The sequence below is a fragment of the Narcine bancroftii genome, chromosome 1, assembly GCF_036971445.1.
Source record: "Narcine bancroftii isolate sNarBan1 chromosome 1, sNarBan1.hap1, whole genome shotgun sequence".
NCBI lineage: Eukaryota > Metazoa > Chordata > Chondrichthyes > Torpediniformes > Narcinidae > Narcine > Narcine bancroftii.
The window spans coordinates 345,113,848-345,141,047 of record NC_091469.1 but is presented as its reverse complement, the minus strand read 5'-3'; positions in this window follow the sequence as shown (position 1 = coordinate 345,141,047).

Below are 27,200 nucleotides of genomic sequence, written 5' to 3'. Positions count from 1 at the left end.
TATATATACTATATAATAAGATAAACATTTGACTAACTGATGCTACATAAGAAATGTATGTACTGGTTCCAACTTAAACACAAATTTGAGTTAAAAACAGACCTTGGTAACATAACTCGTATTTGACCTGGGGACTGCCTATAGCTGCACTGATTTATAACAGCTTACAAACAAGTACACACTCACTTGATTCTTTCAACACACCATGAAGATTACTTTCTCTTTTTTCCATTAGACACAACAAAAATATTTCAATTTCCCAAACATCACTCAACTAAACTCGTCTGACCTTCTCATTTGATCCTGACGAAATCACTCTCCTACTCTTGCAACTGCCCCCTGTTCAGTCTCTGTGCCACGAAAGGAGGCGATTGATTAGAACTGTCCCACTACGTAACAGTCTGGAGGGCTGACAGTTTAGCCTGACCTCGTATGATAGTGCAAGGCAGGCAATGCACAGTCTGACCGGCAAGGATGCAACTGGACCTCTGACTTTGGCTCCGACACAGAACATGGACTGCCGATATACACCGGCTTTAACCTGTCAATAGAAACAGTGTCATCTTTTCCATTTCTGTTGATTACAAAAGTCTTTAGGTGGTGTTGTAAGAGCTGAAAAGCACCATCATAAATGGGCTGAAGAGGTTATCAAACAGCATCATGCCAAATGAATATATTAGAAAAGTGTTGTAAATCATTTGGCACATAAACTGCAGGTGATGCCTGCCCTTAGAGAGTTAGTTTGAATTATCTCATGTTTTCCCAAAGTTGAGCAATATAACTAGCCAGATCATAGAGTGTTGCGCTTGGACTTGGATTCACAAATTCACCTGGCAAGATTAACATAGTGCTATATACTAGCTTTGCCGGCAAACATTCAAGATCTGCCTTAATAGTACACACGCCGAATGGAACCATGGGCAAACATTTGCTCCACATAGATGCATCACCACCTGCTGTCAATTGCCAAAGGAAACACTCAAAAAGGCCATTTGTCTGCAGATTGTAAGCCACAGTGAGAATACAAGTAGTGGCCAGAAGATTAGTGAGAGCTCAAAATAACGCCGACTCAAACTAAGACACTTGATCCATTGAAATAGTGACCAGAACACCAAAAGAAGGAAACCAATGATCCACCAAAGACCTAAAGACCGTCTCTGCAGAGATGTCAATGATAGAAATGGCCTTCTGCCACTTGATAGTCCAGTCTTCACACATGAGCAAATAGTGGAAGTGGGCCTACAAGTCTAGGTGCATGTGCTAGAAACAGGAATTCGGTGCAACAAAATCCCCAGGTTGGACTTTGTGTGCCTGGAGACTTTAGCGCATTGACATGGAAAGTCCAACAGCCCATTTAACATGAGGCCAGGTAAAATGTTCCATAACTAGTCTGACTGATGCTCTTCTACCAGGATGCGATAGATGTGAAGAGACTCAAAAATCTCCTGCTTCATCATCGGTGGCACAAAAGGCCAAAGACTTCCTGTGGAAAAATCACAGACTAACTTTTCACCTGATTAATCAGGGTCACATCTTAATTATGGAGACCAGAGGTGATTTGACAATTACAGATGAGATCGGGATCAGTGAGCTGTGCATGAGCCATGGCAGTAAAAATCGATGGCAGTAGTTGTATGTAAGGTATCAATGTTGCTCCTGGACATGACATTCATTTTTCCTCGGATGTGCCATGTGTCTGATGAAAATTGTAAGTTGGTCCAAGTGCCAAATCTCTATGGGCAACTAGAGATGTGTACGTGTGCTCACAGTATGCATAAGAGGCTGGTGGTCTGTATAAATGGTGAAAAGACAACATTCCAATAAAAAGCAGAAACGTTTCACTGCAAGATAAATGGCCAAGAGTTCTTGACCAAAAGTACTGTATTGTGAGTAAGCCAATGACAACATGGCGGAAAAAATATGCCAGAGGTTCCCAATGCCCACAAACTCATTGTTCTAATACTGCTAATGGCCTTTAGATATAGACTTATCAGATCCTTTTAGTTGTTCAGTAAGGGATAATGGAGATTCTGCAGCACTTGGCAGGAATCGCCAATAAAAATTCATCATGCAGGGGGGCGTGGCATGAAGATGTTGGTGGGAGACATGGGAAGACACCTCTCCTGACAAAATTGTTAAAAACTAGACATTTAAAAACCTTTTTTGACAATAAAAAGTATTAAAAAAAATATAAGAAATATTTTTAAATTATCAACAGTTAAAATGAGGAAAACTAAATTACAGTAAAAAAAAATGACTCAGAGACAACAAGCAAACTTGGAAAAGATGAAGCTTACCTTTCAATCAGAGCCTGGGACTCAATTTTGGCTGGTCTGCATCCCCAATGACAACATCTTTATAGAGTGCAGTTGACTCTGGCCCAGGGAAGATGGCGCAAGAGCCTGAAGATATCCTCTTCTTGACCAGGAAGATCAAATGTGGATGTGCGGGACTTCATGCATGCCGCTACACAGAGTGTATTCCACCCTGCACAGGGGGGCCGATCCAGTGACCCTGGGATCGTCAAACAAGGGGTCCAGAACTTGGGGGCAGGTGGAGTTGTCATCTCAATCTATAGAGGAGGAAGAAGGAGACATCACTGGAGGATTTGGAGGGTTTTTTTTAACCTACTGAAGAAGAGGAAGATACAGTAATATATCAAGGTGGGCCAGAAGGATCTCAGATTGGTTATTTGACTAAACAGATTGAGGCTATGTCTAAACAAATGAGTCAAGGCTTTTTGTCAATGAAACATTAATTTATTAGTGTAAAAGAAGAAAGTTCAACTATGAAAGCTGATGTGGCAAAATATGCAAGAGTAGTGGATAAAGTACAGGATAAAATTAAGAAAATTAAAGAAGGACTTTTTGGTTGTCATGATGAAGCTGACAATGTAAAGAACAAAATAATATGATGGAGGATTCCTTTTCTGGTTCGGAAATTCAAATAAATTATTTATTAAAGAAAATTGATGCTTTAGAGAACCAGTGCCATAGAAAAAAATGTTAAAATTGTTGGACTCCTGGAAAATTTTGAAGATTCGGACCCAGTACAATTTTTCCAGAAATGGATTCCTGATGTTTTGGGAAAGGAGTATTTTCCAAATGGACTGGCATTAGATAGAGATCATCAAATACTTAGAAAGAAATGTCTTCCTGGTCAACTGCCTCACCCTATTTTAATTATATGCTTGCGTTATCAAGATGAAGAAACGATTCTGAATTTGGTAGTTCAGAATGGGAGAAAACATCGGGGTCCTTTGTTGGTTAAGAAGAGTAGAGTTTTCTTTTATGCAGACTTATGTAAAGTCATTATCAAACACCAGAAAGAGCTCAATCCAACTAAAGCAGTTTTGTGGAAGAAAGGTTATAAATTTGCTTTCAGACGTCCAGCAATGTTAAATGTTTTCTATGGAGAGTGTCAAACCCACTTTTTTTAGTAATGAAGCTGAAGCTCTGGTATTTGCTAATTCTTTGCCAGATCATAAACAGCAAAGAAGTCAAGAAGGTTGCTTTCAGCAGACACAACCAGCTCAAGAAGGAAAGAAGAATGGAGTGTACAAAGTGGAACACTGTCAATCAGCTGAAATTGATATTGATGATGATCAAGTTAACAGAGATTTGGAAGAAGCTGATCATACTTGAACTGTTTTATTTACTGCCTTTTAATATTGTTCTTTTTGGGAGAGGTGGTATTTGTTGGCTCTCCTTCTGAAATCGTTAGCCACTTAGTGGCATAGGTCACGTCCCATGCGGTAAAGGGAGGCAATACTGTGGTACAATATTTTTTTGGGGGGAGGGGGATGGGTTATTTTTTTTCTTTTTTTTTTCTTTTGCTTTATTAAGGAGATGAATATTGCATTTCAGTTAATAGTGGACTGGGACCTCACTGCATGAGGTAAGGAGGTTTTAAGATTTAACTAAATAAGATGTCTAAGTTAATATTTGCAACATGTAATGTTAATGGGCTAAATAACCTGATTAAAAGGAAGTGAGTATTGGCTTATATTAAAAAAAATAGATATTCCTTTTTTACAAGAAACTCATTTAACTGAAAAATAAAATCAGAAATTAAAAAGAGATTGTGTTGGTCAAGGTGTTGCTTCATCTTTTAATTCTAAAGCAAGAGGAGTTGCCATTTTGATAAACAAGAAATTGTTTAAATTGGAATCTGTAATTGAGTCGGTTGGTAGACTTTTAATTGTAAATTGTAAAAATTATTCAGAATCTTGGATTCTTGTGAATATTTATGCACCTAATGTGGATGATGAAAATTTTATACAAGATTCTTTTCTTAATTTATCACAAGCATATGATAAAGTTATGATTGGAGATTATTTTAATTGTTGTTTGGATCCATTGTCAGACAAATTTCTGAAAACAGTAACTAGAATGAAAATGGCAAAAAAGTCTAAACTTTAATGAAATAAATGATATATGGAGAAAGTTAAATCCTAAAGAGAATGATTTATCTATTAATTCATTTTTAAATGATTCTCATTCTTTTTGTTATCAGCACAATTTCTAGTATCTGCTGAGTATAGACTTCTATCAGATCATTCTCTTTTGCTAATAATGTATACAGGATCAGAAAAAGTGGATATTACATATTGATGGAGATTTAATACTTTATTATTAAAACATGTTGAGTTTTGTAATTTTATGAAGGATCAAACACAGCAGTTTTTAAAGATAAATGCAAATACTGTTAATAGTAAGTTTATATTTTGGGATATTTTGAAAGCATATTTAAGTGGACAAATTATTAGCTTTACTTCAAAAATTAAGAAACAACATTTAGCTGAAGTAAATAAATTAGAAAGGGAAATAGAATCCTAGAGAAAGAATTACAACTGAATTCAATATAGGTTAAAAAGATACAATTGGTTAATAAGTATATATATTATAATTCATTACAGACTTATAAATTTGAAAAAAAAAATTACAAAGAAGTAAACAGTATTATGAGCTAGGAGAAAGGGGTCAAAGTTTTAGCTTGGCAATTGAAATCAGAACAAGCATCAAGAATGATAAATGCTACATACTCAAGGATAGACCTATTCCTGTTATCAGCCCATATTCAAGGGAAAGTTAGGAAAATGGAATATAAAGCTAGATTGTTATCGGATCACTCACCCCTGTTATTGGCAATAGAGCTGAATCCCACTGAGAATGTATAGATGGAGATTACACTCCATGCTACTTAAAAGACAGGATTTTAGAGAATTAATTGAGCGACAAATTAAAATGTACTTTGAAATAAATACAGAATCAGTGAAAGATAAGTTTATACTATGAGATGCAATGAAAGCATTCATCAGAGGGCAGATAATCAGTTATCTAACTAAGATGAAGAAGGACTACAATTGGAAAATGGAACAGATGGAAGGGAAATGACAAATACAGAAAAAAAATAGCAATAAAGGAAGATACAACTAAAAGAAGAGAATTGGCAGACAAAAAAAAAAATATATGAAACACTACAAACATATAAGGTGGAGAAGAACATAATGAAGACAAAACAGAAGTATTCTGAACTAGGATAAAAAATGCACAAAATACTAGCGTGGCAGCTTAAGACAGAACAAACTAAAAGAATGGTATGGGCATCAAGGAAAAAGGACAAAAAAATATTACATATTGAGATCAACAAAAAATTTCAGGGAATTCTACGAGCAAATATATCAAACTGAAAATGAAGGGAAAGAAGACAAAATAGATGAATTTCTAACTAAAATTGAACTACCAAAATTGCAAACAGAGGAGCAAAATAAATTAATAAAACCATTTGAAATAGAAGAAATACAGGAGATATTAAAAAAAAACTACCGAACAATAAAACATCGGGAGAGGATGGACTCCCAATAGAATTCTATAAAACATTTAAAAACTTATTAATTCCTCCTCTCCTGGAAGTAATGAACCAGATTGAAAAAACACAAAACATGCCAGATTCATGCAAAACATCAATAATTACAGTAATATCAAAGACGGGGAAAGATCCACTAACACCAGCATCGTAGAGACCAATATCTCTACTTAACACAGATTATAAGATAATAGCTAAACTATTAGGAAACAGATTGGCCAACTATGTACCAAAAATAATAAAACTAGATCAAACTGGATTTATTAAAAAAAGATGAACAACAGACAATATCTGTAAGTTCATTAACTTAATCCATGCAGTACAAGGAAACAAAACTCCAACAGTGGTGGTTGTTTTAGATGCAGAGAAAGCCTTTGACAGAGTAGAATGGAATTATTTATTCAAAGTACTACAAAAATTCAACCTACCAGAGAAATATATTAATTGGATTAAAGCATTATATAAGGGAGCATTGGCGAAGGTGACAGTAAATGGATATATATCAAACCAATTTAAATTAAGCAGATCAACAAGGCAGGGATGTCCACTATCTCCTTCACTGTTCGTGTTAGCTATAGAACCACTAGCAGAACTGATAAGAACAGAAAATAAAATAAGAAGGATAAAAATAAAAGAGAAGGAATATAAAATCAGTCTATTTGCAGATGACATCATAATTTACTTAACAGAACCAGAAATATCAATAAAAGAATTACATAAGGAATTGAAGGAAATATGGAGAAGTATCGGGGTACAAGATCAATGCAAATAAGAGTGAATCAATGCCAATGAATAATGCAGAGTTCACAAAGCTTAAGAAAGAATCACCATTTAGATGGCAAACACAAACAATTCGATACCTAGGTATAGAACTAGATAATAATCTCGGCCATCTATACAAACTAAGTTGTCAGCCATTAATGAAAAAATTACAAGACGACTTAGAGCACTGGAAAGACTTACTACTAACACTGATAGGAAGGATAAACTGTATTAAAATGAACATCTTCCCAAGGATACAATATCTATTTCAATCATTACCAATTCACCTAACAGAGAAATTCTTCAATGAGCTAAAGAAAATAATAAGGAAATTCTTATGGAAAAGGGGGAAACCGAGGTTAGCACTACATAAATTAACAGAATGGTACAAACAAGGAGGCTTACAGCTACCAAACTTAAAGAATTATTATAGAGCAGCACAATTAGGATATCTTTCAGATTTTTATCAAACAAGGGAAAAACCAGATTAGAGCTAGATAAAATAGGGGAAAAGATACCTGAACATATACTATATAAGTGGGATGAAAAGTTGGTACAACATAGGAATACACAAGTATTGCACCATCTGCTCAACATTTGGAAGAAGATTCACATAGAAAGGAATAAAATAAATTATCAACTACCAAAATTAACATTGACACAAAATCAACTAATCCCTTTCACAATAGATAACCTTTAAACCTTTAAAGAATGGGACAGAAAAGGGATCAAAAGAATAGAAAATTGTTTTTCGGGAAATAAATTATAATCTTTTGAACAAATGAAGGACTAATATAATATAACTTATGATACAATGTTTGCATACCACCAACTATAAACCTACTTGAAGGACAAATTGGGAAACAGTCTGAGGTTACCAGAAGGAAGCAATTTTGAATATGTGATTACAGACACAATGATAATTTTAAAAATTATAACAAACATGTACATCAAACTGCAAGAAAAGGAGAACGAGGAAACAAGCTGTAAACCTAAACAAAAATGGGAACAAGATCTTAACGTAAAGATAAAGAATGAAACATGGGAAAAGCTGTGCTCTGGAACTATGAGAAATACAATAAAGACGAGGTTACGCATGATACAATATAATTGGTTACGCAGGCTATAAATCTCACCCCAAAAGTTAAATAAATGGGACCCAACAGTATCAGACAAATGTTTTCACTGTAAGAATGAAAAGGGAACAACAATACATGCAATTTGGGCATGTGAGAAAGTGAAAAAAATTTGGGAAGATCTAAACCAGGTATTAAATAAAATCACAAAAAGTAACATACCAAAAAACCCAGAGATCTTTTTTCTAAGTAATATAAGAAATAAAGAAATTGGACTTAATTTGGATGGAGCACAAAAAAGATTTATTATGATAGCCCAAGCTGTAGCAAAAAAATATATTATGTCAACCTGGAAATTAGAAGACAACCTGAGAATACAGCAATGGTACATAGAAATAAATAAATGTATTCCATTGGAAAAAATAACATATAATTTAAGAAATAACATCACAGTATTCGAACAAATATGGGAACCTTACATGGAACACAATAAAGAAATCCTACCACGGACCTCCACCACCTAAAATGACAGAAGGAGAACACACGTAATAAACTGACCCAGTATGTAAAAGTAGAAGACACAAATGTCTTGTTTATTTTTATTAAGTAATGACATTGTTTAATGGGTTTAATGTATCATATAGATTGAACATTGAATAAATGGGGAGGGGGTTGAAGGAGGGAGGGAAGGGAAGGGGAAAAAAGGGGAGAAAATGACACTGTATATATTCAAGAGAAAAATGTCTGTATGTTTGGTCAGTATGGTTAATAGTGTGAAAAATTTAAAAAAAATTAAAAGAAATGATAAATGCTATTAGAAAATATTCAGATATTATATCTAAACCTCAAGAGATAAATTATGTACTTGAGGAATTTTATTTAAAAAATCATATACTTCTGAGGCTGTGAAAGATGAAGTTAAGATAGATAATTTGTTTTTTATCTGATCTTCAATTGCCTTCATTAATTAATTACTAATAGAGACCCCTTTTACTCAAAAGGAGATTATAGAACCACAATTCAATGTTGAATAGGAAATCTCCAGTTGAATATGGGTTTATGGCTGAATTTACAAGAAATTTCAAGATTTATTGATACCTTTATTGATTGAAGTTCTTAAACAAGCTATGGAAAATCATCCTTTACCAGATTCTTTTTCTTAAGCTATTATTATAATTATTCTTAAGAAAGATAGAGACCCTTTGAAAACAAGTTCTTATAGACCTATATCTTTGTTAAATGTTGATTATAAAATTGTAACTAAGGTTCTAGCTAATAGATTGGCAAAGTATCTACCTGATTTGATTCATATATTCCTGGCTGGATTTACTAAAGACTGTTATTCTGCTGATAATATTACAAAGTTGATTAGTTTGATAAATATTTCTCAGGAGATATCTAATTTACCAATGATTTTATCATTAGATGCTGAGAAAAGCATTTGATAGAGTGGAATGGGAATTTTCATTTAAAGTGTTGGAACAATTTAAATTTGGACCAGTGTTTATTAGTTGGATTAAGGCAATATATAAAAAAAAACAATGACTAAAATTTTGACTAATGGGCAGATATCTTCACTGTTTATGTTGGAGAGGTCCACTTAACATTGTCACTGCCTTTGCATTGATAATTGATTCTTTGCAACAATTAATAAGACAAGATAGTAATATTAAAGGTATTAAAGTGAAATCTCATGAATTTAAAATTATTTTATTTGCGGATGATGTTTTAATTTATTTAACAGAACCAAAAGAATCTTTGAGATTTTTATATGATAGATTGGAACAATATGGAGTAATATCTGGTTTTAAAATTAATTGTGGAAAAAAAGTGAAATTATGCCATTAATTGAAGATGATTATTCTTCTTGTAAGAATATTGTTAAATTTAAATAGTCAGATCAAATTAAATATTTAGGTATTAAAGTTGATAGAAATTTTAATCATTTATATGAATCAAATTATTTACCTTTATTTTATAAAATTAAGAATGAATTAATTTGATGGAAAGATTTACTGATAATAGATAGAGTTAATTGTATTAAAATTAATATTTTTCTACGTTACAATATATTTTTCAGTCTATTCCTTGTAAAGTTACTCATTTTTTTTAAAGAGTTGAATTTTATAGTTAGGAAGATTTCATGGAAAGATAAAATACCGAGTATCTTTAAAAAATTAATATGTATGTATGATTTAGGAGGTTTACAACTTCTGAGTTTTCAAAATTAATATAAGGTGGCACAATTAAAGTTTATTAATAGAATGCTTGATTTGGAAACTTTTTTTGAATTTTTTTTAAAACAAAAAAAAAATCTTTAACCACCTCCTCCCGCCTCAGCGTCCGAGGCACCATGATATGTGGCCCGCCCCGCCCCCTTGATTTGGAAACTCGATTGGAATGGGAAGATATTGAATTAAATTGAATTAATGAGAATAAGAGGGATAAATTTGTATATAAATGGAATTTGAATGTTATGTAAATATAATTCACCAATTTTGATGCACTTAGTGGAAATATGGAATAAAATAAATGAAGAGATAGGTACATGTAGTAAAGTTTCTATGAATACACCTTTGTATCAGAATAAACCTTTTCCTTTTACAGTTAATAATCAATTTTTGATGATATGGGATCAAAATGGAATTAAATTTATATAGGATTGTTATGATGCATGTAATTCATTACATTTCAAAGATTGAAGGAAAAATATGAAATACCATTGAATACTCTTTTTTGCTATTATCAAGTTAGGACATTGTTAATGGATCAATTTGGGAATACTATAAGGTTGCCTAAACAGACTAATTTTGAAATTTTAATTACAGATGGCAGAAAAAAATATCTGAAATGTATGCATTTTTACAAAATAAAATGTTTAAGACAGATTTACAAAAATCTGGGATAAAATGGGAAAATCAGGTGGATTGGAGAAATTTGTGAAAAGATTGTATGACAAAAATAGTGAATGTAAGATACAGATGAGTTCATTATAATTTTATACACCAATTATATTTAACTCCTGAGAAATTAATGAGATATAATTTACTTTCTATGGATTTATGTTTTAAATGCCAGAAAGAAAGAAAGGAAAATTTTCACATTCAACATGGCTCTGTGAAAAGGTGAAACTTTTTTGGTGTTGTTTAAGGGACTTTTACAAAATATTTTTAAAGTTAAATTCCCAATGCATCCATCAACATGTTTGTTAAGTAATATGAAAAAGATTTGTTTGGAATTAAAATTTAAAAAATTTCAAATAGCATTTTTGAGATTAGTATTAGCAGTTGCGAGAAAATGTATTGCGATTACTTGGAAAATTGATATAGAGTTGAATTTAATTCAATAGCATGCAGATTTGAGATCTTGTAACCATTGGAAAAAGTAACATATAGTTTCTAGGATAATTATTTTTTTTCTATTGGAAAGTTTGGAGCATTTATTTCGATTATATGGGTTGAAAGTTTTGAATACTTGTGCCTTGGTGTGGTGAAATGTCATAATCCACGATATTTACCTATGTTATTATATTTCTTTCTTTAAGAAGGGGTAGTTAGGGGGGAGTTCAAGGGTGATTTAGGAAAGGGGTACACAGACCGGGAGGGCTTTTTTGAGTAAAGGGGGCGAGAGAGGTTTCTGTTACATGCCATGTATACTTATTAATATTTTATAATTTGTATTAAGTTCATTAATTTTATGTATCATGGTTTTAAATTTTAAATAAAGTATTTTAAAAAATCATCATGAATAAAAAGCATCACAAATAGCCAAACATAATGAGTATAGTAAATACCATGTTGTTTAACACTGTGTCACAGGCGGGCAGCAACCTCCTTTGAAGAAGACCGCAGAGCCCACCTCACTGACAAAAGGCAAAGGAGGAAAAACCCAACACCCAACCCCAACCAACCAATTTTCCCCTGCAACCGCTGCAATCGTGTCTGCCTGTCCCGCATCGGACTTGTCAGCCACAAACGAGCCTGCAGCTGACGTGGACTTTTTACCCCCTCCATAAATCTTCGTCCGCGAAGCCAAGCCAAAGACAGGAAGATCAGCAGTGCCAAAAACACATTTACTGGGATTGATCACAATTCAAACTCACCAAGCCTCTGAAAAAATGAATATACATCGACACTTTTCTCCAGAATATCATCGATGTGAACAAACACAAAACTAATCTGGCGAGAACATGGTCCATAAACCTCTGGTGGTTCTGAGCTGCATTCAATAGACCAAAAGGCATTCGCAGAAACTCAAAAATGCCAAAAGGGATAATTACTGCTGTCTTTGTGACAGCCAACTGGAATCTGATAGTAAGCATGTACTAGATCTAATTTTTGAAGATATATGTTTGCCATGGTTTTGCTAAGAAATCTTGTAAATAGGGAATGTTGTATCAGTCAGGCACAATGAAATTGTTTAGGGCACAATTATCACCATAATACTGACAAACCCCATGAAATATTTTTGTAACCATATGCAATGCTAAAGCCTAGCAGCTGTCAGATCCACGGACTATGTGCAACACTTGAACGTGGGTCAAATTCTGATTTGGCGATTTTAAGATGGGATGGAGATAATCCACTGGAGGACCTCGAGTCTGTATATGGTGGGTTACTGCCCATTTAATGACTGTATGATTATATTATGGGGACACTAGATGCCTTAAGCAAGGCTCAGAAAGGGCAAGAGCCAGGTTGAAGGCCCATCAGGCAGCTGGTGATATTTGAGGGACAACAAATGCAGCTCACTTGCATACAAGAGCTGTGGTCCATGGCACAGCAATTTTAAAAATTCACCAACAAAGAAAAATCTGACCAGAAATTCACTCCCAAAATAAATTTTGCCAAATTCTCAACTAAAATGTTTCTTGAGACCAAAATCCAAGGTGAGCGACCTCTGACTATATGTTTGAATATGAGAATCATTAAAAGGCTGAAAGAATATTTGACCTAATGGGGTGTCTGTGTTCCTCTGTGGCTGGAAGGACCACTGAAATCTACACCAGAATCGACAAGAAATTGAACACACGGGAGACGGTCTTTGAGGAAAAGGCACCGGCTGACGTACCCATGGGCAGCAGTTGCCTCTACTGCTGGGTCTGGACGTTTTGCAGCTGCTATTTGTAGACCACCACTATTCCAACCAGGTCGATGAAGGAATTCTATTGCATTACCAAAGCCTGAGCCTGCATAGTGAATGCTTCCAGTGGCTGCTCCAATGCAGTTAACTTCATTTGAGAAGGTGCAGGTGCTTCACAAGGCACAGTAAGCAGTCATTCCAGTTCCATTTGCTAAGGGAAGAAGTAAATTTCTCTATCTTCAATGCAGAAGTAGTGGACATAACAAGGTCAGCATGATCCACCAACTGATTGAAGGTGGACATTCGAAAGACACTCACCAAATGCCTTTGAACATGATGAGATAAACATTGAAGGAAACATCTGTGTCAAAAAATTGCCTTTAACAGGGTCACCTCCTCAACATCCATGATGTTTGCCTATCACCTGGGCTGTCATCAGCTAGCAAGTCTCCCAAGATGACTGAGTGCATTGCAGAATAGTCATGTTGAGCATGTTGAATGGAAGATTACAATCCGGATCAACCTGGTCTGGAAGACGCTCCACAAGTAAACCATACTTCATCTTCTGACTCGTCACACTGATGGCAGAGAAATGCACTTCAAGAATTGTGAACCAAACTAGTGCATTATTAATAAAAGAGGGGGGGGGATCTTTAGTTTGACCTCCCTAACTACTCCTGTAGGTGGCTTATCCTCATAACTATCCATTTTAAATTAGATGGTACTGATCACCATTTTTAGCTACAATGATTTATTACAGCTTACGAGGAATACACTCACTCATTTCTTCCAGCACATCATGAAGTCGACTTTCTTTTTTTTTCCCTCTGGACACAACAAGTAATTTTTCAACTTCCAAAACACCACCTAGCCATATCCCTCTGACCTTCTAATTTGATCACTGCCACATGAATGGAACTCTCCAACTCTCGCAGTAGCATGGTAGCAGGCACTTCTGGCCCACAAGCTCATACTGCCCAAATACTCCCACGTAACCTACAAACCCCACACATCTTTGGAATGAAGGAGGAAACAGGAGAACCCAGAGGAAACCCACACATACATGTGGAGAATGTACAAACACTTTATAGACCCCACAAGATTCGGACCCAGCTCATTGGTGCTGTAATAGTCTTGTGCTAACGACTAATCATACTACTCATGGTACATATCCAGCTTCCAAAATATTTAATACATTTGTCTGAGAGAGCTTCAATATTCAAGTTACTTTTTCAGGGCCCTGGGCCAAAGCAAAGTTCAATGTAGAAATTTCAGATTTATTGTCAGAGTACATAGATTGAATCACATACAACCCTGAGATTTTTTTTTTCTGTAGGCCAGGCAGAATTTCTACTTAACCGTCATGCAAAAACTGTACTCGAAAAGTAAAGTATACAAAAGAGAAATGTAAGCAAACTGACTATGCAACACATAAAAAATATTCAGTAATAGATAATGTGCAAAATGAGGGTCCTTAAATAGTCTCTGATCACATTTGTTCCTTAGGATTCTGATGATGGAGGGGGAGCAACTTGTTCCTGAACCTGGTGATATGAGTCTTGTGGTGGCACCGATCTTCTTTTCTTTGGCTTGGCTTCGCGGACGAAGATTTATGGAGGGGGTAAAAAGTCCACGTCAGCTGCAGGCTCGTTTGTGGCTGACAAGTCCGATGCGGGACAGGCAGACACGATTGCAGCGGTTGCAGGGGAAAATTGGTTGGTTGGGGTTGGGTGTTGGGTTTTTCCTCCTTTGCCTTTTGTCAGTGAGGTGGGCTCTGCGGTCTTCTTCAAAGGAGATTGCTGCCCGCCAAACTGTGAGGCGCCAAGATGCACGGTTTGAGGCGTTATCAGCCCACTGGCGGTGGTCAATGTGGCAGGCACCAAGAGATTTCTTTAGGCAGTCCTTGTACCTTTTCTTTGGTGCACCTCTGTCACGGTGGCCAGTGGAGAGCTCGCCATATAACACGATCTTGGGAAGGCGATGGTCCTCCATTCTGGAGACGTGACCCATCCAGCGCAGCTGGATCTTCAGCAGCGTGGACTCGATGCTGTCGACCTCTGCCATCTCGAGTACACTCGATACCTCCTATGGAAGGTATCTCGAGTGGCACCGATACCTCCTATGGAAAAACATCTTTCCTGATTGGTTATCCTTTATTCCTATGGATTCTGCTGAGTTTCTCATGCACATTGTACTTGACCCTGGCATTACAAGGACTTTCTTGTTTAACATCCAGTGCAGTTTTTCTCAAGCCTTCCATTGTAATTTTCTTAACTTCAGCATTGTATTTAAAGTTTTCCAACTTTTGCATTCCCATGATTGTTATATCAAGCCTGCAGCACAGAAAGAGGACTTTCAGTCCAATTGTGTTTATCACCCTGTGAGCCTTCTCCAAACCATCTTCACAAGTATTCAAATGAAAACACTATTCTTCTTCCAATCAAACCTCTCAAGTTTGAATGCTGCCAGGGGAACTGTATTAATATATATTTGCACAGGCTGAGATGAGATGCCATTGAAAACCCACAAGCACTTTTTCAATTTTGTGTCAACAAAAAAAAACTGCTGTTTTGTTCAACTACGCTTTCATGTTTAAATCACAAGGCATATTTGCCACAGTACTGTAGTAAACCACAGGAAATAAATATCAACAGTGACATATCCAAAAACAATAAAATGTAACAAAGTTAGGGCAAGAACCTATTTTTTAAAACATCTTCGAACAGACTTCGACATTCTAAGCTACTTTAAAGGAGTCTTTTCAAATTAAAAAAAAGTAATGTTGTGTGACTCAAGGAGTTACAGTATGTTTCCGATCATCCAAAATGCTTGGGATCAGACACTTTTTGGTTAATCCGAATTTTTGGATAAATGAGAAATGGCTTTAAGCAGCCCAGTAGCATCAGCGGAATACTCGTCTCGGCCGTCACCGATCCCCTACACCCAGAGGTGCAGTGGTAATTTTTTAGGTGCTGGAACTCACCAAAAATGAAGTCAAGGAGGTGCCAGAGCCAGCCCATGAGGTGCCAGAGCTGCAACCTGAGGTGCTAGTGCCGCGTTCTGGTGAGCTCTGGCAGCATTATAACCCTGGTGTCACCTCCCCACTGCCATCACCAATCCCTGACTCCTCCCCACCCCATCGCCAATCCCTGACACCTCCCCACCAGTTGCCAACCCTGCCCAGGAGCCCGAGGTCCCCGCTCCTGCCCGGGAGGCCACTCTCCTTGATGATGTCGGGACAGTGGAGATCCAAGAACAGTTGAGGGTAGGGAAGAAATTGAAAGAGAGAGGGGAATGTGTTACCTGAAACTAGGACAATCTCCCCAGGTGCTGCCTGACACACCAACTTCCTCCAGTTGCTCACTGAAGGCTCGAGATTCCAGCCTGCTTCACTGAGCCAGCATCAAGCCATTCAGCATCTGACTTCCCGGTTGGTTCTGAGCTCTGTTGTTACCAAACTGGCACTAGCAGCACATCAGATTCCCCACATGAGCACGTCGAGTTAAAAGTTTTTTTTTCAATTTGTTTCTGCCAAAAAAAAATTCAGTTAACTGGGATTTTAGGTTAAAGTGGTTTTCAGATTATTGGAAACTTTCTATATTGAGGCAAATGATCAAAACCTTAATCTTTGCAAAAGTTTTTGAGGTTCATCAGAAACAGAAAGGAGAATTCCAGAGGTTCAGAGGTTTAAAGAGGAAATTCAAGCTTAGGGCATTCAGTTAGGATGCAACAACTTTAAAATATGTTTGCAAATTTAAAAGCAGAATTTAAATAAATCAGTCACAGAATCATTTTGTTCAAAACATTTCCCTCACTTTCCTTCATGAACATGTTGACTGGTCTTCTACCCCTGCCAGCACTTACCGACAAACGGCATTTTCTCAAGCAAACACAGGAGATATCATTTGTCCTTTCACCTCTCCCCTTCCCACCCACCATACTGGAGCTCAAATTGTCTTTGTAGTTGGAGTTGTGGTTCCCATCCACTTCCAGTCTAGTGAATGGCAATGTTTGACTAGTTACCTCTATCAGAGAATCCAAATGCTGATGATGTAGCGGTTCACCCACCCCCCCCCCCCGCTTGTCACGCACACGGCGGTGCAGCCGGCCATAATGGCGCCATCGGGGATTTCCTCCCGACCTCAGCACCGGGCTCAGAAGCCCACGCTTGGGGACCCACGTGACACCCTAGTGCAGTTCTCAGCCAGGTCCGGGCTGGGAGTATAAGACCAGCCAGTCAGCCTACAATAAATCATTTTTTGCTCACTGAACTCAACCCGTCTGGTTGTGCAATCCTTCAGTTAGCAGTGTAGCTGCCGCTATAATTGGTGACCCCGACAGGTTCAAACATCTTTGAACCCAACATGAAAGACCTTTCAATCAACGCTATAGCCATCAAGCTTCCTGACTTCTGGGTTCAGGAGCCGGAGACCTGATTCAGCCATGCAGAGGCTCAGTTTCACCTCCGCCAGATTTCATCTGATTCAACCAAGTTTTATAATGTGATCACCGCCATGGAACAGGCCATCACCGAATGAGTGCTGCACCTCGTTCAGCACCCACCCGCGGAAGTATGGGACCATCAAGCGGGTGCTCACTGGCTCCCTCGGCCTCTCCAGGCACCAGCATGCCGCTTGGATACTGTGCCTCGACACCTTAGGGGACAGAACACTAATTGAGTTGATGAACAAGATGCTCGTGCTCATGGGTGATGACACCAACTGCCCACTCTTTGAGCGCATCTTCCTCAACCATCCAGCCGTTACTGTCCCAGGAGAGCTTTATTGACCCTAGGAAGGTCACTCAAAAGGCTCAGGAGCTATGGCTCGAACGATTCCCGGAGGGATCAGCAGTCCAGCAGGTTACAAGTCATGAGCACGACTATGCCAAGCCTTCCTCTAGCGCTGCAGTGGAACACCCAGCCTCTGCAGGGGCGTCAAAGAGCATAGCCCGAAGCAAGCCATCCATTTCAGGCCTCTGCTCTTCCACCAGTGCTGGGGAGCCAAGGCTCGGAAGTGTCGTCAGCCCTGCTTGTTCCAGGGAAACAAGCAGGCCAGCCACTGTTAATGGCTGTGGCAGCTGGCCAAGAACACAGCTTTCCCTACCTGCAGGATTAAGTCAGCGGCTGATGCTTCCTTGTCGACACCGGGACCCAGATCAGCGTCATCCGGGACACAACCATCGAGTCCCGGAACCGGCCTCGAGGACCTCTCCTCCATGCAGCCAATTCGATGGAGATCTGAACGTATGGAGACAAGACCGGCCTGTGAAAGTTCTCGTGGAGGTTCACCCTTTCTTCCCTTCCAACCGCCATCCTGGGTGTTGACTTTCTCCTCACCCACGGACTTGTGATTGGCGTTCGAGGTAGGCAACTGATAGATGCCCATACCTTCCAATCCGTTTGCCTCAACGCCTCACGCACAGAGCACCCACAGATGACTACGATCAGCATGCCCAAGGATGAGTTCCCATCCCTCAAGTCACAGTTCTCCACCACCTCACCATGCCACAGGGTGTTTCATTACATCCCCGCCAGTCCATGCCAAGGCACACCGGCTCCCACCAGATAAGTTCCAGATAGCGAAGGAAGAGTTCTCACATTTGCAGGAGTTGGGCCTTACCACTCCCCCTGGTCCCAAAAGCCTCCAGTGGCTGGCACCCCTGCGGAGATTATCGACGGCTTAACGACGCAACGGTATCTGACCATTACCCAATCTCTCATATCCAGGACTTTAGGCCAACCTGCAAGGCACGAGGGTATTCTCTAAGGTCGACCTGGTGCCCATGTATCACCAAATCCCGGTGCATCCCGAGAACATACCCAAACCATCCATCATCACCCGCTTCAGCTTATTCAAGTTCTTATGCATGCCGCTCAGGCTCAATAATGCCACCCAGACCTTCCAGCGCCTTATGCACACAATGGGCAGGGATTTTAATTTTGTATTCATTTACCTGGATGACATCCTTGTCACCAGCAGTGACCGGGCACAACATTAGTCTCACCTGCACACCCTCTTCTCCCGACTTGCTGAGTTTGGTCTAACGATCAATCCGGCCAAGTGCCAGTTCGGGAAAGAGTCCATGAAGTTCCTGGGCCATTCCATCATGGGCACAGGAGTCACAACTGCTGCTACAAAGGTCGGTGCAATCAGGGAGTTTCCAAGCCCGGACAACCTCAAGGGGCTACAGGAGTTCGCGGGTATGGTCAATTAAGCTCTTCCTTGCAAATCATTATCAATTTTGTGCCTAAATGGCATATTGATGTATTTGCGAAGACACACCAGCACACATATCACTTTTTTAAAAAGTATTGTCAGATGTTTACAAAATATTTACAGCGCAAGAACAAAACATGTGTTAAATGCTTCAAATGCGGTCTCCTACCTCTCTTCATCTTAATAACCACAAAATCTAAATGGAACCAATACATCCACATTTCTGAGGCATTATCTCAGAAGAAAACTGGTGTAGATGTGATGTGGAAAGGAGAATGAATAGATGTAGAAACCAGAACTCCAGGAAAAGTAGTAGTAAAAGCAGATAAATACAGTCAGGAAAGCTAAGAAAATAACAAAAACAAAAAAAAAAGACAGTAACAGAAAGAGTAATAGGTAAGAAAGAAAGTCAATCTATCTTGGCAGCCCCAATGACCCGCAACAACCAGGTGAGGCAGCCTTGAGGTGAAGAAGATGGCAGGGCTTACTTCAGGGAAGGCATCTCTCCAAGATCGGTGAAGGACGGCCATGATGGTGGTGGTGTTGGAGGCAGGGCCTGCCCTTCGGAGGGTTCAGAGAAGTATACAGGCAGTGCTGTGGGAGCAACGCTGCCTGCAGCGTGAGGAGAGACCCATGAGTGGCGGGAGCAGAGCCCCAGCAGCGATGTTGGATACGGAGCTATGGCCAATAACAGCCCCGCATCGGAGGAACAGGGGAAAAATACAGGCAGGGCTTGGAGAGCAACATTGCCTGCAACAAGGGAGGCCTGTAAGCAGTGGGAGCAGGGCACCTGCAGCGACACTGAAGTAGGAGGTATGGGCAATACCAGTCCCACATCAGAGAACTGGGAGAAAAATACAGGCAGTGCCAGGGGCATGACACTGCCTGAATCACAGGAGGCCTGCAACTGGCAGGAGAGAGCGCCATCAGCAGTGCTGGTGTTGGAGGTGCAGATGAACCTGGTCTCGCATTGGAAGGCCATGGGAAAAGTATAGGCAGTGCCGAGAGAATGATGCTGCCTGCAACGCAGTAGATCCATGAGAATCAGGGATGGTGTGTAACCATGAAGGATGAGCCAACTCATGCATCGGAGGCTTCAGGGAGTGGAGCAGACAGAGCCACAGAACAACAACACCAGTGGAGCAGGATGAGCCCCTTTGACAGCAAGAGTGGAGCGCAGGTAACGGAGGAGAATCGGACCTCGTGTTGGAGGAGCCAGGAAGTGGCAAGGACGGTGAGGAGGGTGTTGACAGGCATGGAGGCCTGACCTTTTGGGCAGAGAGGAGAAAAAAGATACATCATGGAGAGAGGGAGGGGTTGCAGCCGTACATAAGAGTCTGTAGTAGAGGCCTCAGAAAACAGAATTTAAAAAAAAATTAAAAGAACTATCAATGGAGATGGAAGAGATTAGAAGGGTTATAAGGGGTTTCTCTGTAAGGGCAGCTGAGGTGGATGAGAGGGTTGAGGAGGTAGAAGATAGGGTAAGGAAATTAGAAAATGATAGCAATTATGGTTAAAAGAGGGAGAACAGATGTGGGAAATATTGGACAGGCTGGAAAATTTTAGCCACAGAAATAATGTTAAGATGTAGAGGATAAGGAAGGAGTTGAGGGAAGGGACCTGTGACTTTCTTCAGGGAATGGATCCCTAAGATGCTGGGACAGGAAAGAGTGGAGGAGGGATCTCCAAATGGAAAAGGTCCACTAATCCCTCTTCCCACAGCCGGGTCCAGGTCAGATACCTGATTAGACTCCTCAGATATGAGGATAGGGAGTGGATTCTTTGAGCTGCAGCTATGGGTGTGAGGGAGAGAGGAGGTTCAGTGAAGTTTGAAGTGGATGAAGTTCATTTTTATCCAGATATCAATACAGTGCTACTAAAAAGGCGCAAAGAATTTGACCCATTGACGAAGTTCCCGAAGCAAAAGAGAATTAATTTACATTGCTTCATCCAGCGACCCTGAAAGTGTGGGTAGGGTCGGGGGTGGGTGTTAAGGAAGAAGTATGAAGAAGTTTTTATCGAGGCCAAGGAAGCAATGAGGTAATAAATAGCTCAATCAGTTCCAGGACAATCCCTGAGGAAACCATAGGGAGAAAGTTAAAGATAAAGGGTGATCTGGCTGTAAATACTGCAGAGATAATTTTAAAAAAAATTATTGTTCTCTGCTTCTTACTAAACTAAATAAGAATTTGTCGGGAGCTCTAGGGCAGTTTGGGACACTGTGAAGTGGATAGATGGGTGCAATGAGCATGATCCAGGATATGGAGGGAGAGAGCGCCAATGTTTTTGTGGGTTGGTGCGGGGGGGGGGGGGGGGGCACCATTTGGGAGTATTTTTTTGGTCTTTATATGATTTTGTTTTTAGTTTGTTTAGGTTTTGCTTGGAGCTTGGTCATCTGTGCCAGAGATCTACGGCAGATAAGCAGGACAGAAGATAAGTATCAGGGGAACAGAAAGGAGGGGAGGAAAATGATTGAGGGGCTCTGGGGTAATGGATAAGACAATTAAATTTGTAAGTTTCAATGTGAATGGGATGAATGGAACAATTAAAGTGTTTTGGCACACTTTAAAAAATACAGGCAGGTACAATATTTTTACAGGAAATCCACCTTATAAATCAAGGACATATAAAGTTAAAGAGGGGGTGGGCGGGCCAGATGCTGTCAAACTACTTTAGTTCCAGGGCTAGTGGAGTGGCTAACCTGATAGGGAAGAATCCTCCAGTAGTGGTCCGGGGTGTGGTCGCTGATCCAGTTGGGAGATTTGTGGTGATGCATTGTCAAGTATACTCCGAATCATGGACACTCGTGAATATATACGGCCCAAATTTTGATGATGAACTATTTATACAAAACACATTCTTTAAAGTAATAGTGGGGTGCGGAATTTCTTGATTGGGGGGGATTTCAACTTTTGTCTGGATCCGATTATGGATAAATCAGCAAATAAAGTAATGAGGGCCAAGATGGCTAAGTCTACCCTGGCCTTTATGACAGCACTGAATTTAATAGATGTTTGGAGAAGGCAGAATCTGAGAGAAAGGATTATTCATTTTACTCAAGGCAATATGATTCCTATACCATAATTGTTTTTTCCTTTTGGCATCAGCCCAGTTGGAGAGTAGGATAGTGGAGACTGAGTATATGGCTCGATTGCTGTCAGACCATTTACCCTTGACTCTGTCAGTCATAATGTCAGATAAGCAGGCCACAGTGTATAGATGGTGCCTGACTTATTGCTGTGGGGAACTCTACTGACAATAACTTGTTTTTTTTTTAATATGGACTCATTGAAGGCTAAGTTAAGTGGCCAGATAATTGGATATAAAAAAGGTATCAAAAAGGGGCACATGAAGGAGATCAATGATTTGGATCAGATAATAGCCCAATTGAGAAAAGATTATCAAAAAGCGAGCTCAGAAGAAAAATAAATCAGAGTCGGGGGACCCCACTAAAATAGATGATTTTTTGCGTACATTGAAACTACCAAATTTGAATCAGGAAGATCGAGAGTGGTTGAAAGACCCCTTCTCTAGAGAGAAGATTGAAAAAGACTTGGGCTCATTGCAGGCTAAAAAAAAAAAATGGTTTCGCCATGAAATTTTATAAAGAGTTCAAAGATCTCTTAACGTCCCTTCTGATTAAGGTGATGGATCGGGTGGCAGAGACACATACCCTCCCAAAGTCTTTCTCAACAGCTGTCATCACAATGATCCCGAAAAAAGACAGGGACCCATTGAATCCTCCCCATCTTGTTATTGAATTCAGATGACCAAATCATAGCAAAAGCATTGGCCAATAGGTTGGCAGTATATTAGCCAAAATTAATGAATACAGATCAAGCTGGATTTGTAGAAAAGAGGGAATCACCAAACAACATAACTAGATTGCTTAAAATAGTATATCTGACTCAGTCAGGGATGGATCCAGGAGTGGCTGTAGCTCTAGATGTGGAAAAAGCCTTCGGCAGATTGGAGTGGGACATTTTGTTCAAGGTACTGGGACAAACAGTTATTAATTGGGTTAGGACACTTTACCATGAACCCCAAGCTAAAATTATTACAAACAAGAAGATATCTTCAGTGTTTTCGTTGAGTAGGTCCAGTCAACTGGGATGTCCATTGTCCCCAGCGCTGTTCATACTGGCTATTGTGCTGCTGGAAGAAGCCATTCAGCAGATTCAGACATAAAGGGGTTCAAGGTGGGCCAGGTGGAATACAAAATCAACCTTTTCGCTGATGTGTTAGTATATTTGACGGACTCAGTGGGGCCAGGCTGAGGACCACACTGGAGAATTATGGGAAGGTCTCTGGATATAAGGTAAATCTGGACAAGAGTGAGATTATGCCTTTAACAAAGGGGGATTATAGACAATACCATCAGGGAAGTCAATTCAAAAGGCCATAAGAAGGCATTAAATATCTGGGGATACATGTAGATAAGGATTTTCACAATTTATACAAACTCATTTATATCCCTTTGCTCTGGAAGATTGAGGAGGTCCTTGGTAGATGGAGAACTCTGCCCAAAACTGGTGGGCAGATTTAATTGTGTTAAAATAAAAATGATGCCAAAGTTACAATATCTATTTCAGTTGTTACCCATTCCCTTGCGCCAGTGAATTTATAAATGCTCAGTGGATGTGTCAGAAAGTTCCTGTGGAATGGTACAGTGGCTAGAATCTGCATGGAAACATCGAGTTAGGATTATAAACTGGGGGTTTAAAATTGCCAGATTTCAATAAATATTACTGGGCTGCCCAGGTGAAGTTTATCGCCTCACTCTTTCAGGAATGGAACTCCCTCCCCCCCCCCCCCCCGCCCCACCCCTCCTGGGCTCAAATTGGACTACATGTGGTGGGTGAAAAGATAGTAGGAGAATTCATATACAAGTGGGACACCAAATTAAATGGATGGCCCCATATTAAAGCATGTCCTTCAGTCATGGAAAAGAATAAACGAATGTATTGGATTGAAGGTGGAGATATCACCCAAAATGCCCTTGACCCAGAACAACCTAATACCCATGACTCTGGACAATAAGATCCTGGACACCCAGTGCCAGAAAGGAAACAGGTCATTCAAGCAATTAAGGAATAAATATGATGTGTCTAATAGAACATTCTTCTGCTATCTCAAACTAAGATCTTTTTTGAGGGACAAATTGGGACCCTCTATGACTCTGCCCATGTATAGTGACATGGAGATTCTAATTTCAAGGGTGAATGTGTGTAAGTTCATTTCTATGAAGTATTTCATATTCCAAAGTGAGACCCCGAAGACAGGCTTACACAGGACAAGGAAAATGTTGGAGTTTGACTTGGGTACAACAATCCATGAGTGGTGTTAATGCCAGGTATAGATTGGTGTTTCACAATTTCTTGCATCAGACCACAAAATTACATAAATCTAAATCATAAATTTCAGAAATGTGCTTTAGGTATAGTATGGAGATTGGAACCTTTATCCATTCATCCTGACTGTGTACAAAGGTGAGATCCTTCTGGGAAAACCTGGGGGACATTCTGGAAAAAAAAAATTACAAAGGTGGACTTTCCACAGGATTTGGAAATGCACTTCCTGGGAAATATTATGGACGCGAGTTTTAAACTGTCCAAGTACCAAATTCAATTTGTAAAGGTCGCCTTGTCGGTAGCCAGGAAATGTGTAGCGGTCACGTTGAACTCTAACTCCCAACTAAATATTACACCATTGAATATGGAAATGCAGAATTGCATTCCCCTGGAGAAAATCACATATAATTTAAGGAGGAAATATGACACATTTGTTAGAGTCTGGCAACATATGAAATATATTGGCAAGTAGAAATGACTCTTTCTTCTTTCTTTGGCTTGGCTTCGCGGACGAAGATTTATTGAGGGGTAATGTCCACGTCAGCTGCAGGCTCATTTGTGGCTGACAAGTCCGATGTGGGACAGGCAGACACGGTTCCAGTGGTTGCAGGGGAAAATTGGTTGGTTGGGGTTGGGTGTTGGGTTTTTCCTCTTTTGTCTTTTGTCAATGAGGTGGGCTCTGCGGTCTTCTTCAAAGGAGGTTGCTGCCCGCCGAACTGTGAGGCACCAAGATGCACGGTTTGAGGCGATATCAGCCCACTGGCGGTGGTCAATATGGCAGGCACCAAGAGATTTCTTTAGGCAGTCCTTGTACCTCTTCTTTGGTGCACCTCTGTCACGGTGGCCAGTGGAGAGCTCGCCATATAACACGATCTTGGGAAGGCGATGGTCCTCCATTCTGGAGACGTGACCTACCCAGTGCAGTTGGATCTTCAGCAGCGTGGATTCGATGCTGTCGGCCTCTGCCATCTCGAGTACTTCCATGTTAGGGATGAAGTCGCTCCAATGAATGTTGAGGATGGAGCGGAGACAATGCTGGTGGAAGCGTTCTAGGAGCCGTATGTGATGCCGATAGAGACATGACTAAGCCCCTTAGTCATAAGGAATAAGGGTACTGAAGAAAATTAGTTTTTAAAAATTTTTTATTCTTTACCTTGGTTGGTTTTTCCTAGGAATTTGTGTTTTTTTTTGTATCTGTATAGGTTCAATGACATTTTTTCAGTTGTATTGGGGCAGGGGTGGGGTGGGAAGGGTTAGGGTGAGAAAAACTGACTTTATATGTCATTTTGGTGTTGAAAGTGATTGTATTGCTTGTTTAAATTTATACGAGTCTTTGAAAATAAAAAATAAAACTTTAAAAAAAGACTGATGTTGCCTTCCCTTGAAAATATGTATTAATTATCTCAATATTTCCTTAATAAAGGATAGATGATATTCCTGTTAGTGATGATCTTATATTCAGGTTCTCAGTTTGGTTCCCAGCTACACTTAAACAACTTCTCCAAGTTTAAACGATCAAAACCATTCACCATCTCAAAGTCCTTTACCTTGACATTTGACTGCATCTCATTTGATAGACCTCTTACTTCTGACTCCTATGGTTTTGACTCCAACCTTAAAGTTACGAGCACCAAAATGCCTGTGCTGATACATGAGTAAAACCAAAAAAAGTCTGCCAATGCTGTGATTGTAGTTAAAACATGAAAGTGCAAGAGAAAGCTCAGTAAGCCCCACAGTGTCCAAAGGAAGCAAAGATAGAGAACGAACATTTTGGACAAGAGCCCTTTGTCAAAGTATCCATATCTTGATGAAGGGCTCGGGGTTGAAACGTTGGTCATATATCGATCAACCAACATTACGTCACACACGACTGCATTTTAGAAGGTACTTAATTTGTTGTAAAGGTCCTATGAAAAGGAAATGAAAAATGAAATGTGCATGCTATTATTCTTTCATCTCTTATTCTTTCCTTTTTCTAGGAAGAGGAATTCCAGTCTGTTCAATTTCCTCTCATCAGCTTACTCCTTTAGGTCTGGTATCTTTTGTTTATTCTTTCATTCTTCAGACCTTCAGTCTAGTTCTAGATTAGGGCAACACTTGAATCAGTATCGGTTGAGGATTTGTCACAGTAATTAATGCACAAAATAATATGAACCCCTACAATAGCATTAACAATTTCATTTAAATGCCTCTTATTGACCTATGACTTGTAAAAAATAGTCTTCCTACAGATTGTTTTTTTTAAATTTCCCTTAAAATTATATGTATTAATTTTACATAAAGGAAGAGATGGCTGCAATGATTATAAATCTGAACTGTTCATTGACAAAGTGTAAATCAGCATTCTCTAAAATTGCATACGGTGCTATTAAATGGTCTAATTTTAGAATTTAATCTGTCTGTCTGCAAAAGACAGCTGAAGATGATAATATATCTGAAGTTGAACTTGGAATACTGTTAATAAAAGAGATACAATGTTTTTTTTTAAATAATTCTAAAATCCTAGGGTGAATGGTTTTTTTAAATCAATCCCGCATCCTCATCACAATGACTTCACATCGTGCCCTCACTGACAAAGTTGTGAAAACCAAGGCATTCCTTCTCTCTGCTGTTTAACCACACGTTCACCTCTCATTCTGTCCTGAATCTCATACATGGTAAAGAATAGACACATTGTCAAGCATAATTGAGGAAAAATCAGTCATAGCTTCAACCTAAAATGACAGAATGAGAAGAAGACAAAATGAACAGACCCAGTGTGTAAAAGTAGATGACACAATTTTCTTGTTGATTTCCATTGTGTGATGACGTTGTTTAATGGGTTTAATGTATCATATATGTTG